At 43.7% G+C, this 12,973-nt stretch overlaps 1 protein-coding gene across 6 annotated transcripts in view; it reads right to left on the bottom strand.

The window, feature by feature from the left end:
• Positions 1-12,973, bottom strand: part of LOC126878311 (A disintegrin and metalloproteinase with thrombospondin motifs 7-like) — a 140,573-nt gene that overhangs the window by 52,219 nt on the left and 75,381 nt on the right. For 4 of the 6 annotated variants that reach the window (XM_050640964.1, XM_050640973.1, XM_050640971.1 and 1 more), the window contains exons 1-2: positions 4,927-5,066; positions 3,834-4,819 (exon numbers count right to left, since the gene is read on the bottom strand). The exons of the other annotated variants lie outside the window; for them this stretch is intronic. The gene's annotated coding sequence lies outside the window, so the exon portion shown is untranslated. Of the gene's footprint in view, positions 1-3,833; positions 4,820-4,926; positions 5,067-12,973 lie in introns of those variants that run through there. 6 annotated transcript variants of the gene reach the window in all.

The following is a 12,973-nucleotide window of genomic DNA, read 5'->3' as shown; positions in this document are numbered from 1 at the left end:
TCCGTAGCCCGTTCGTGTAGGTACGGTTCACCTTAACGATTTAATAATTGCACGGTTCCCTTCGTTCTCCAAACAACACGATCATTAACTGCGATATATAATAATTCGTTGCCCCCGGATTCGATATGCAACCTTCTTGACGAGAACCTCCACTGTCTGCTTTTACGTTATTATTACCGCGTAACAACGTAACAACGCGAGGAAAGCGTCTGCTCCGCAACGATTAGTCCGACAGGTATGCGATAATCACGGGTTTTACTCGAAACGAGACATTAACCTATTTCGTAAAAGGGTTGCCTCGCGGGGCTTTCGCAAAAAATTCTGCCACGTCGCGCCATTAATTGCCGGAAAAGTTGGCGGAAACGCCACCGAGAAAACTCTAAGACGCCTCGCTAGCGCGAATAGCCACAAGAAACTTTCCGCGGAAGCTTCTGTACTCCAATTAATGGCAAAGATTCGCGTTAAAGAGCGGCGGTGCGGTGCGGTGCGGTGCGGTGCGGTGCGGTGCGGCGCGGTGCGGCGCGGTGCGGCGCGGTGTAGCGTTGCGACGCGTTCAACGTATCCGAGTTAAGGCGGCATTTCCTATATGCGCGCGTCTGCGCCACAAGCAGTCTTAAATACTCTTAATTGTCTTAAATCCGAATCACACGAAACCGTTGCGAGAACAAAAGCATGTTTCTCCATTGTAACGATACAAAGGTGTACAAAACGCGGACGAGTCGGACGTACATAGGAAGTTCCTCCTGTAACGCGTCGTCAAACGAACAGAACGTCAGTCCGTTCGCTGTAATTTTCTTCCGATCGTTATCTCACGTTCCGAACTCGGTTTATAGCGACTTGTTGAACGAGCCGAGTAACGAAAATCGTCCCCGTGTCATAGGTGGATCCGTTTACTGAGGTTGCGCTTTCCGTTCCCAGTGAAATTGTTCTTCTCTTCTATATATTAAAAAAAAAAAAAGAAAAAAAATTGACGTATCATCGCGATTCACTTGCCAACGATATTATTAACCGAGACTAATTTGGCGTGTATCAACACGTTGATAAACGTACGAGATCAGCGAACGATTTAAATCCGTTTAAAAAAGTGAAAAGGATCGTGGATCGTCGTTTGGAAGAAATTTTAATTAGTCAATCCTATATATCTGGCGTTTCGATTATCGATTCTAGTAAGTAACGCGAGTCACGTAAACGTGCGTCGATAAACTTCGTGGTAGTCGCGATGCGACACGGCGCGGCGCGCGAAACAGCGTGGTCGAATAAGTTTACGAGTTAAAATCGGCGTGAGTCGTCGTTTATGGACAAAGATCTAGTGTCCTCTATGGACGTTTTGCGTTCGACGTACGTACTGGCATGTATAATATAAACTGAAATAAATCGAGTTGAAGATTCGTTCGAGGCATCGTTCGGGGAATGGCTATGTCGAGAATTTCTTCGATAATTTCGTTCGATAATTTACGAGAATCGTACGCGACTGTTATCGTACGCCGATATGTTGGTAATCGAACGAATCTTTACGCGGTTTTCGCGAAAATTTAAGAAAGTTTCAAGAAACCGTTCGAATGCCTGCGTCTCGTTTCGTCTCGTGTTTCTTTTTGGAGTATTTTGTTTTTATCAATTAGCCTCGTTAAAAAATTTGAAATACGAAGCAGCATACATTTTGGAGAACTTTATACTTAGCTAAATCTGTTAAACTTTAATGGCAATTTACTATTTTCCAGTGCAAACGTTCTTCTTGACTTCCCAATTAATTTCTTGCTTTGTGTTTTGTTCTAAACATCGATAATATTCGACACCAGATGAACAGCAAGCATCGTTAACGCACGAAATCGCGACTGTACCTACTACCTAACTAACCTAAGAAGAACAGACATAGCTAAGATCGATACTAGTAACTTCTATGGTCGTGAAGTTTCGAATGCGTGGAAATTTCGTTTAATTATCGTGCACGAGTATTCATGAAAATTGGTAAACATTCGTTAACATTCGTGTCAACTCATCGTCAGCGTGGGGCGACGTTCGCTCGAATATCGCTTCGAAAAAGACACAACCATACATACACACATACATACATACATACATACACATATGTAGGTACTCGGTGATTTCATGTTCGCTTATTTACGGATGTATCATCAACGTTAACATCTTCACTTTACTGCGTCGTGGGCCTTTAATAATGAAATTAAAAGGTTGTTCGGGGATCGGTGGAGTAAAATGAAACGTAGATGGTAATTACAATGTTCATCCATAAAATTAATCGGTTATACTTTTGCAGGCTGAATGGCATGCTCGTTAACGGCTTATTTAACCAGAGCACTTTCTTTTTCGTTATTCTTGTGTAACGAGGTAATCCCGGCGAGCGATTACCAAATAAGCAAACAACAAATATAGCGGCAGCCGACGGCAGTTGCTTTTCAGCTTGAAATTAATCCTGTGCCGCGGCAAGTGGCCAACCGTGTACAAAGGATATCCATAACTCTGTCGATAATTTTCAGATTCCTGATTAATTGCGTGCCCCCACAGTGCAACAACGTTGAATCGACGACACGGTTTACTCTGTTGACACTTTTGCACGCGATAAATCACGCGAGTCACGAGGAGTTGCGGGAACCAGTTGCTACCAAACCTCGCCGCTCGATTTTCTTGAAAAATCTCCACAGTTTCGCACCTTTCACGCCCCGTCGTTTGCGTATCCACGAGATTTCCACGGTAACTCTGTCAATTTTTCAACAATCAAAGCCAAACTGCAAAGTTAATCGATTCCTCTTAGAGGAGTTTATTCAGAGGTTAGATTTGAAAAGTAACCGGAGAGAAAATTCGTCTATCGAACTCATTTTGCCGTCGGCAATTCGCGTATTCGAAACTGTTAATTGAATTCATAACGTCGTAGTTGGAACTTGGTCAAACGAAAAGACCTCGTTCGTTCGCAACAGTTCAACGTTACCACTTGCTACGGTAATTCCAGTTTCATTGTACGCACCGCTTAATACAACGCGATAACAGATTTTGTCTCCCCTCTCTTCGATGTTTTATCCAATTATCGTATAATTTTGCTTTTTGCAAAACGTGACCGACGACGTGATTTATTTAAACGCGACTCTCTGGCTACGCGATGCGCGTCGTTCGATCCGCGTTAAAAGATTTTAATTTCCGCCGGTATATTTTCTGCAAAGCGGCTTAATGAACACATCGACGTCAGGATTCGATGAATTAACTTTGTCGAGTGTAATTTTTTAATATTATCAGGCAGCGCGATCGAAAAATAAACCGCATCGATGAAATTAATCTTTGCAAAAGAAATTTAACGACGCGTTGAAAGTATTTGACGTGTCATTACCGAGTGACGAACGTTACATCGATAAATTTAATTTTTTGGTTCGCAATCACGATTTGATGGGTTTTACAAATTTTTACGTTCGAATACTTTTTAATATTAAAACGTCGCACGTACTTAGATTTAAATAGCATTTGAATTTCAAACGATCATACGTTAAAAGTAATAATTCGTAAAACCATCGGTGAAAAATTACTCCTACTCGTCTCCTTTTCGCGCACGCAAAATATTCTTGCAACTTAATAATTACGAAAAATACACGGATAAAAAAAGAATCTTCCATATTTCGCTTTCGACTTTCATCGAGCGGACAACTGCGACGTGTTACTTGAGAGATGGACCGGCAAAAATCGAAATTTTCACCTTACGATTCAAAAATAGACGTGCGATCGATTATAGAAAAAATAGATATTGCCTCTGCTTCGAGCGTTTCTGAAACGTTACTATCCCACTGAGAAATCGGGAAACTATGGGAAAGTTTGCAGGGTTGTGTACATACCCGTGGCGAATCGTATCGTCCCGATGGACACGTGGTAACGATGGTGCGGTACACTATTCCGAAACACCTGCGCGCACGTTCTTCACACGAAGCGATTGCGACGAGGATGCGACACACCGGATACCTCTTGGCACTGGGAGCAGGCCGTACCTCCCCCGCGGTCACCTCCTTTTGAACGTTCGTGTGTGGTGGTGGTGGTGGTGGTGGCGGCGGTGGCGGCGGCGGCGACGGCGGCGGCGGCGGCGGCGGTTCATCAGCTCACCGGTTCATCACCCAACAGTTCACTTTTCGCCGGAAGTGGCTATGTGGATCACGAAAACACGCGCCTCGAAAGGCGCTTGTGTAGGAGGGCCCGATACGCGCGAGTGGGGGCAGCGTGAGGGACTGCTGTGTCAGCTAGACGGCAGCAGTAAGGGGTGGGGGAAGAAATCGACAGAGAAACACAGAAGCGGAGGAAAAGAATCGCGAACGAGAGAAACCGGCGCGACGCGAGGGAAAAAGGGTACAAAGGTGGTGGAAACGGTGGGTGTGACGATCAACAGGAGGGTGGAAAACGGAGAAGGAAATCGGAGGGAGGGGTAAAGAAGGTGGATAATAGTCGCAAGGGGAAGAGATATTACAGTGACAGACGGGCAGAGGCGATAGAAGGAAGTGGAGAGACAGGTAAGGAGACGGAAACGGAGCGAATAGGAACGAGAAAGAGAGAGAGAGAGAGAGACAGAGAGAGTGAGAGAGAGAGAGAGAGAGAGAGAGAGGAGGGGCGGGGAACGGACAGAAATGACGGAACACGGATGTCGGGTCCAACGGAGAAGTCGTGGGCACGATTGCCGTCACAACACTAGCGATCTGGTGGTACACTCTTCCGATGCTACGTATACATGGTCCTCTCCGCTCCGTATCCCTGTTCGCCGTTTCTCCGTCTCGTTTTCTCTCCTCGATCAGCTGGCCCTGTGCTCGCTCGCTTCCTCCCGCCCGCCCCCGACCACCTATGTATACATATATATACACATATATATGTATATATATACATATGTATGTATGTACGTATGTACCAGACTCTCTCGGCTCGGCTTCTATCTACTTATATACGTACGATACACGGATTACGTCCGCCGACTACTACGCGGCTCGATCTCTCCTCTCTTTTCGTCTCCTCCTTGGCTCAGTTACGTTTAACAGAGAGAACTCTGAGGTTCCCTCCTACCTTGGACGGCCGCAAAAGCACGGACCGAGAACCGAGACAGGGCAATCTACTAGGTAAGACTAGTTCCTCCACCCAGCCGTGGACCCGTTTTCCGTCGACTACTCTCCCTCCCCTTTGCTATTTCTCTCTTTTTCTCGCTCATTCTTTTTCTCTTCCTCTGCCCCTCCCGCTCTCCTGCCCACCCCCCCGCTTCCACCATTTCCCTCGCCACCTCTTCCTATCCGTTGCTCTTTTTATCGTCTCCGTCTCTTGTCCGTTTCTTTCTCCCTCTTCGTCTCCTCGCTCTACCTCGTACGTACCCTCTCCCATGACGTTGACTCTCCTTCTTTCGCGTATTTCGTCTTTCGTCTCGTGCCTCCTCGATCTCCTTGCGCCGGAGGAATCTGTCTCCCTTTACTTCTCGCCGCGCTCCTGCGACGCGACTTTATTTACTCGAACCTTTGCTTCTTTCCAAGCTTTTGCCCTTTTGCTACGGCGCCACACCGATCCCGTCCTGTCCCATCCTTGTCATCCGTTCTTTTGCAACATCGTGTTTCCTAATTTATGTTTATTCCAGCGCGTCACTTCGGCCCATTGCGAAATTCCTACCCTTTCTCCCAATCTCTCGGGCTTTGTTCTCTCCTCGTTTCATCCTTTGCTTCATTCGTCCGGTACTCACCGCCTTTATTCGTGTCACATGTTGCGAACATGTACCTTGCTAGCTCTCTCTCTCTCTCCCCCTCCTCTTTCCGTTTTTTTCTACCTGCCTACCTCCGGACCATTCTCCGCTCGACCGTTTCTCCTTCGAATTTCCTTCTCTTTTGTTTTACCCGTAATTCGTGTTACTCGTTAGCCGTTGCGTGCGCACAAAATCTGTGGCGTGTCGCGAACTTTCCTCCCTTTTCCTCTCGGACATCTTTACTCGAGTCCGTTGCGTTTTTCCTGTGAAGTTATAAATTAATCGAAGGGAACGATCGATCTGTCTTTCTGTCGCCGCTTTATTTTTCGTATTAGCGTAAAATTACTTAAAAGAAATTTTAGTTATTCGTGATCTTTTGCCATCTTCGCGACTCAAACGAGCCTATTCTGTTTGACAACGTTAGCTCGGCTCCTACAATCTTCTATTTGCATGGCTCGTATCGCTCGTGTGCTTGTGTTTAAACGGACGTTACTCGAACAGCTAGAATCCTCTGTTCACTCTACTTTCTACCAACTTTCATTCTATATTGCACCAGTTGAAATAAACATTGTTGTTTCATTTCTAAGCTTCTCCCTATCGAAATCCTTAGTGTTGTTCGCAGTAAGAAACAAAGAGCTTAAAGCTGTGTGCGGACAGTGCGAGGCTGACCCGGTAATTGTCTCGCAGTTGCACGCGTTTACGAATCGTTTCAATACGTGTTCGAACGAAGTCAGTAAGGAACTGCGAGGCGCCTTCGACGTGGCCAAAAAAACTGAGAATCTCCTCGTGTCGAGGTAGCCTCGCGAGTCAACGTTAATAGCTTGACGATTCTAATCGTAAGAACGTTTTGCTTCCCTGTCGCGTTCAGGCGAATTTTAAGCACGCGGTTGTACTCGTTTCCGCTGGAACGCACAGCGCGCCACTCGATACGATAATTGCGTATTTCAGGAATCCCATGCTGGCTGAATATGATTACATACAAGAAGGCTGCGACTGGATGGAAACGACGGTGGCCACGTGGGGCAATTTTCTTAGCGCCCGAGAGCCGCGTCAGAAAAATACCTGTTGCAACAGAATTAATCGTAGCTGTGCGATTACACGATCGAAACGCTGCGTTTTAGAATAAATGCTTGTTGTAGCGAACGTCCGTTCTTGAGACGGCGCTTCTTTTTGCGGATTATCACGTAACTGTTCGAACCTTCGGTCTCGTAATCTATGAAAATTCCTTTGGGCAATTTGCCGTTTGCGCTTTACGTCGTTGCTTCTGAAATATCGAATCCATTACGGAGAATTTCTCGCATGGTGATTGCGTGGTTACACGTGTTACGCTGTTTGCGGAGCTTGCTTCGAGCCAAACAAAGATTTGTCGGTGAAGTTTCGAAGATTCTTGGAAAGTAAAAACCGCTGTTCCCGTAGTTTCATATTATATTCCGGGTGTGTTTACAGTATTGACTCTACCGATTTAGGATCAAACTGAAATTTCACTGTGAAATTTACAATTTTCAACTTATACTCTGTACCTTTTGTCGCACTATACAGCGAATTATAAGCTCTATAACATTTTGTACTTTGCTCTTTGTCCACCGCGTAATCTTTCCATCGAGGCGACGATTTATCCCGACTCCTAGGAAATTCTTTTCTCTTAGAGTGTCTCTCTCCTTCTAAATTCCATCGTTTTAATATTCTCTTCCTGGTTCCAGCGTGATCATTCTCCGCAAATTTGTCACTGCAGATCTTTCCAATAGTTTAAAAGCACGAATTTTTTCACGATTTAGAAAGTTTATGAAGTCTTACACGTTCTGGTTACAAATGGAGCGTTGCGTCGCCATCGGTCGGACAATTACACTGTGGTTGTAGTAAAAGAGCAAGTAAAATCGCTGAAATCTGAAATCTGAAATCGATACGTTGAACGAAGCTATGCGAAATGAAATCGAAAGGCGTCTGTTTCAAAGCGCGTCGCATCGTTGCGTCGCGATACCGTGTGCGACAATTACGTCCGATACAATAGTCAACATACAAGAACGTACCATCGTCATTCGCCGACGTCCTTTCACTATTTCGAAATTTGGCTAAGAAATTTAAATGGTTTGATAGTTTGCTTCTAAATATATAAGATATATCTTTTATAGATTCGAAATTAAACACGGTTGCGAGCTAAGCGTGTACGAGGAACTAAAGCAAAAAAGTCGAGGTTACAAATACGATTATTAAATTCAAAAGATGAAACGTTCTCTATCTAGTTACAAGTCGTTCGATATCGGGGATACAAGAAGAATAGCGGACACGACTTTTTTATGAAACTACGTTAATGGAAAATGACCTAAAAAAAATATAAGAAGCACTGGATGAATAGATAGAAAATGTGGGAACGCAACGTTGTTTGAGATTCGATGAAAACACGTAGAGTTTCCGATGTTAAAAGGTAGAGTAGTAGATGATAGCGAGTACTCGTTAATCTATGTTGCTAAAGTTTATCAATAACACGGCTCGTTCGGTACGAGTCCGACAAAATAGCGAGTATAGCGCTATTATTGACATTTGGTGGAAATTACAAGGCAGGAAATTCCAAAATATCGAAATACGCGATACTCTGAAGCCAGGTAGCTAATGGCTTCCTAATTGCACGCGGAAGATGTACGATCCTGGAAACGACTTTCTGGATAATAAGCGGTTGGTAGCTATTCACGCGGCCCACGAACTCGTTCGCGTGGGTCGACCATCCGTGGATTTTAGAATCGATACGACCTTCGCCGGCAGCAGCTGTGCAAGATCAACTGGAGCACCGGCTCGTTTATTATACACTCGCACGGTACTTCAAATTGCATTAAACACGTTACACGATAAAATATCTGTTATCGACTCCTGCGTGTAACCGGAACAAACTGAATGAAACGTCGATCGTTAAGCAGACGTACTCGTATATACGTTAACGCGATCCAATGCGGTTCAGACTTTTAAAGGAACTTGTTGAATCTCGAATTTTAACGTGCTTCGCGATGCGTGGGTAACCAATATTCATAGCAATTATCGGTATTGGAATTTTTGTTAGATGTATAAGTATATCTTAATGTACGTTCGAAGCAAAGTAGACGTAGAAAAAGATAACGATTCGATACTGTTGCTATTTTCCTGCGATTAAAGAGTTATAAGGTAGTATTTACGTAATTGCTTAGAAGCGAGAGAGTACTAGAAAGAGCTAAGACAAGCTGTATCGTAGGAAATAGGAGAATTTCCTGTCCTCCGTTCCAAGTTCTCTGTTCGGTTCGAAAGTTAAGAAGCTGACGTGATTAATTTTTTATAAGTAAAAATTGGCACGAATAAATTGGCGAATGTAAACGTAGATAAATAAGATAGAGTGCACCGCACGGGGCCACCCACCGTAGGTCCACGATCGACGTTGTTTCCGCTCGAATCGACGAAATGCAACGAGTCCAGCTAAGATTCGTTCGCTCGCGTATGACAAACGATCGACCGTAACGTCGAATTAATTTTCAACCGGTCGGCGTACGTTTGATTGAGTCTATCGGAGCGTATTCGCCAGGATGCATTGACTCCCTGTTCGTGCGCGTATGCTGTTCCTATGCTCGATAGTAATCGATCGACTGTAAAATACTTGCAAGTAGGGTAACGTGACCCATTCGGTTGTCGAAATTTTTTTTAAGCCACGCCAACTGTCAGACCCATTTGCAGCCGCCAGATGACGCGATTTTTTCGAAGGTCCTTTGCCGTTGGAAGTTAAATTCAAAGATACGTAAACGCCAGTACTTGGCGTTTAAATTCTAAAATTATTTTACGCTGCTTTTCATCGATATGAAACTGCGCTAAAATTCAAAGTTTTCTGTAAATATTCCGTAAATCTGTTGTACATTGTAACGAAATAGGGAGCAATCGATATTTTGTAGATCGGTTGTCTCTTTTATCGCGCGATAAAACTTTCAACGACGTGCGTTTATATATAAGCTTTCTTATTTGCGCAGATCAAATATATATTTGATCGACACCGTATATACGCTTCTACTTTTACAACAACAGTAATAAATGTAAACGACTTATAAACTCGAGAGTTTACGAGTTTAAACATTTTTTTCTTTCCAACGTATTTATCTCTTCGATTAGTAATCCGATATAATTGTTGAAGGAATGGTGGATAACGAGCAAAAAGCAACAGGAAGACATTTTATTACCCGTTTGACGCGGCAATGCGTTATTACATGGAGCGTTTCTTCTCTAACATCGTCCTTCTTCTGCTTTTTCCGACATAGTAAAAACCGCGAGCCGACCTGTAGACGTTTACAGCACGCCACCGAAACAATGAAGAGGAATCGAACCCACGACACGCGGGGAAATCTATCGCAGCATCTCGGCGGAAAAAGCTGGCGAAGCCAGAGCTAATGGAAATCGATGTAAAGTGGCTCGTAAATAGAAACGCGATGGGAGAATATTTCGTTGGTTCGTTAAACGTTAGACTGCAGGCTGTTAGAATCCGTGGCATTGATCTTTGGTTAAAACGTCTGTCTGCTAAGCAATCCACGTTGTAACAGCAAATAAGCAGAGAACAGGTACCTACCTTTACGACCTGTAAAGGGAGGTGCGAAAAACCAGCTCGACTCGTCGTTCGTATACACCTACGCGATTTACACCATTCACAGATGCACGTTTACTTTTGAACGCGTTATCTATTAAGCGTAAAAAATTATAGAGACACGGTAACTCGGATATTAGAATAATTTACATCGGACTATCCGGTATTTCCAGAGTAACGAAGAAGATGATGGTTCTTAATCTTCGCTCATTGATCTTTGACAAGCCAGCTGTACGATCGATTATTGTGCAAGATTTATCGAGCTACATTCCCATTCTATTTTGTTTGTACACGAGTGTGTGTGTGTTGTTGCCGTTTCTTTTCATATACTAATGGTCTACGTTGGAAGCGTTACTATCGATGACCGATTTATGATTCGGTCGACAAATGCAAAAGTTAGGTGATCGAGTCCTAAGACTGATCGTAAGACTACGAAGGTTTCCGCAAACTTATTTTCATATGCTACGATGGGTTGTTCGTTCGGTGCTTAAAATATACTTACACGATCGACTTTAAACCGATCTTATACACGTATAAGAAATAAACACAATAAAATAACGAAAAATCCTTATAAACGACGAGGAAAGAATTATACGTTTCGTTTTAATAACTCTTCGTTAACCAGTAATCGTAGGTTAGGCTTTTCTGAATCGGATAATCACGTTCTACGGTCATAGTCTTTCTCCAGTAGACGTTCGTACATACCGATCGAATGCACATTGTCGTCCATTCAGGCAACAAGGTGAATTATTCGGAATGCGACATTAATGTCACGGAAAGAGCAGATCGTTGAACGCGCGTGATTGTTTGTTCGGTTCTGTGTTAGAAGAAAGTAAACAGACACTGGGGCTACGTCGGTCTGCGAAATTCAATAGATGCGTTCGGCACGCGCGGCCGCCAATTAAATTCCAGCGCAATTTATCTTTGACAATTCTGTCGGCATTCCGTATTACTCTCGCCGGCTTTTCGACTTTGCGTTACCATCGCCACCCTGCACGACGTTCTTTTATCTCGTTCCGTATCATGCCCACAGAAGAAATCCTTCTAATGCCACGCTAACGATAAGGAACGCTCGCTCTAGAGATGAACACGTCGCGGTTCTTTGCTTTATATTGGTCGAATATATGGCCGGTGTCGCTATCTCTTTAAAAATGAAAACAAAGTGAGAAACAGCGCGCAACCCGTTCAGCGAAACACGTTGCCTGACAGGACATTTTGTCTGCGAGTCATCGAGTCGAGTTTATCCTAGACGCTTCCGGTCGATCCTGGTAATTTGCGCGTCTTCCTTTTCTGCTCCTTTGACTGGCAACCTCAATTATTCCCCGGCCAATGACCGGTTGTCATTGACAACCGCAGTGACAGGCAAGAATGGACCACCCCGAAGCTTTAACCACACACCTCCAAAGATATACCTATCCAGTTATATTTCCTCGTTTTGTTTCAACGTCAAGAGGACGACTTTCTCGACGAAGATTCTCGAGTAAAACTACAGCGAGGTTTACACCGATCTCCTACAGGATTAGCTAAATGGCTAAATAAGATGCGTCGATAAGCCGATTTTTCTGTTGGCTATAAATCACCGTGATCGCTATAGGTTTCGCGTGGCAATTGAAACGTCGATGACATTTTTTCCTGTGACGTGGATACTTTGGGGTTATAGTTAATGCGTACACTGAACGACGACTATTTACACATAATACGATAATTACAATAATTCGAACGAAACATTTCAATTTCGTACGAATAGAGTCCAGTTGCGATAAGATTTAAAATTCTGACGTTGAAGAGTAAGAGAATTATTCGATAATAATTCGATTCGATGATAAACGATTATGAAGAGAAACAATTACTGCTGCACGCGATATGATGGAATCGCGACGACCAAAAGCAGAGGAAAGAACGGGTGGGGGGGCTGATCTCGGTTGGGCCAGCACGACCAAAAAGTCAACTAAAATTGACCTACCTATCAGGTTCGATCCGAAGGTTGATTGAATCCATATTTGGATCGATTCGAGTATAACCATTGGAAGAACCGCGCACGTAGCCAATATACCGGGTGACTCTGCCCTAAGCTCAAATTCGTTTATCGAGTTTGTCCATCAAATTCTTTGGAACGTCGGGTACGTTCATATCGCTGTACAAGCGAGTCATCTTTAATTCCCTTTATCGAATCGTAATCGAATTATTCGCCTGTAGCGATCAAAATCGCGATCAAACGTTCACGAATCTTCGTGTTTGCGAACATCGAGCACATCTTGTAATATCGGTAAAAGGATCAGAATATATAGGCGTATTTTTTAAAACGACAAGCGACGAGCGATATTTGCGGCAGAAATTACGAGTTTCCGTTCCGCTGGAGAAGAAACTTGTAATTTCTGCTGCGAATACTTGTCGTTTTAAGGTGGCAGTTTTTTAAACGTATCGTAGGTTGCTTCGTAATATCGACGTAATGTTCGTTCCAACGACCATCTTGCATTGCTACGATTAACGACCTAATAGCTACGGTCAACCACACTTAATTAAGATCGTACGGAAAAATCAAATTCTGTACGTAGAATCGGTTTAACCTTCGACGAGCAAGTATATAGCTGTATTCTATTTTTACACGATGTATAACTACATATATGAGAACGGGGAAAAAATTAGTTTTTAGCTTAACGTATGGAATTAAGAGTGGAAATTTTCCACCGGCGATA

The sequence above is a fragment of the Bombus huntii genome, chromosome 2 (assembly GCF_024542735.1).
Source record: "Bombus huntii isolate Logan2020A chromosome 2, iyBomHunt1.1, whole genome shotgun sequence".
Lineage (NCBI taxonomy): Eukaryota > Metazoa > Arthropoda > Insecta > Hymenoptera > Apidae > Bombus > Bombus huntii.
Note: the sequence above shows the minus strand (reverse complement) of the source record. Positions and strands in the feature narration are given on the sequence as shown.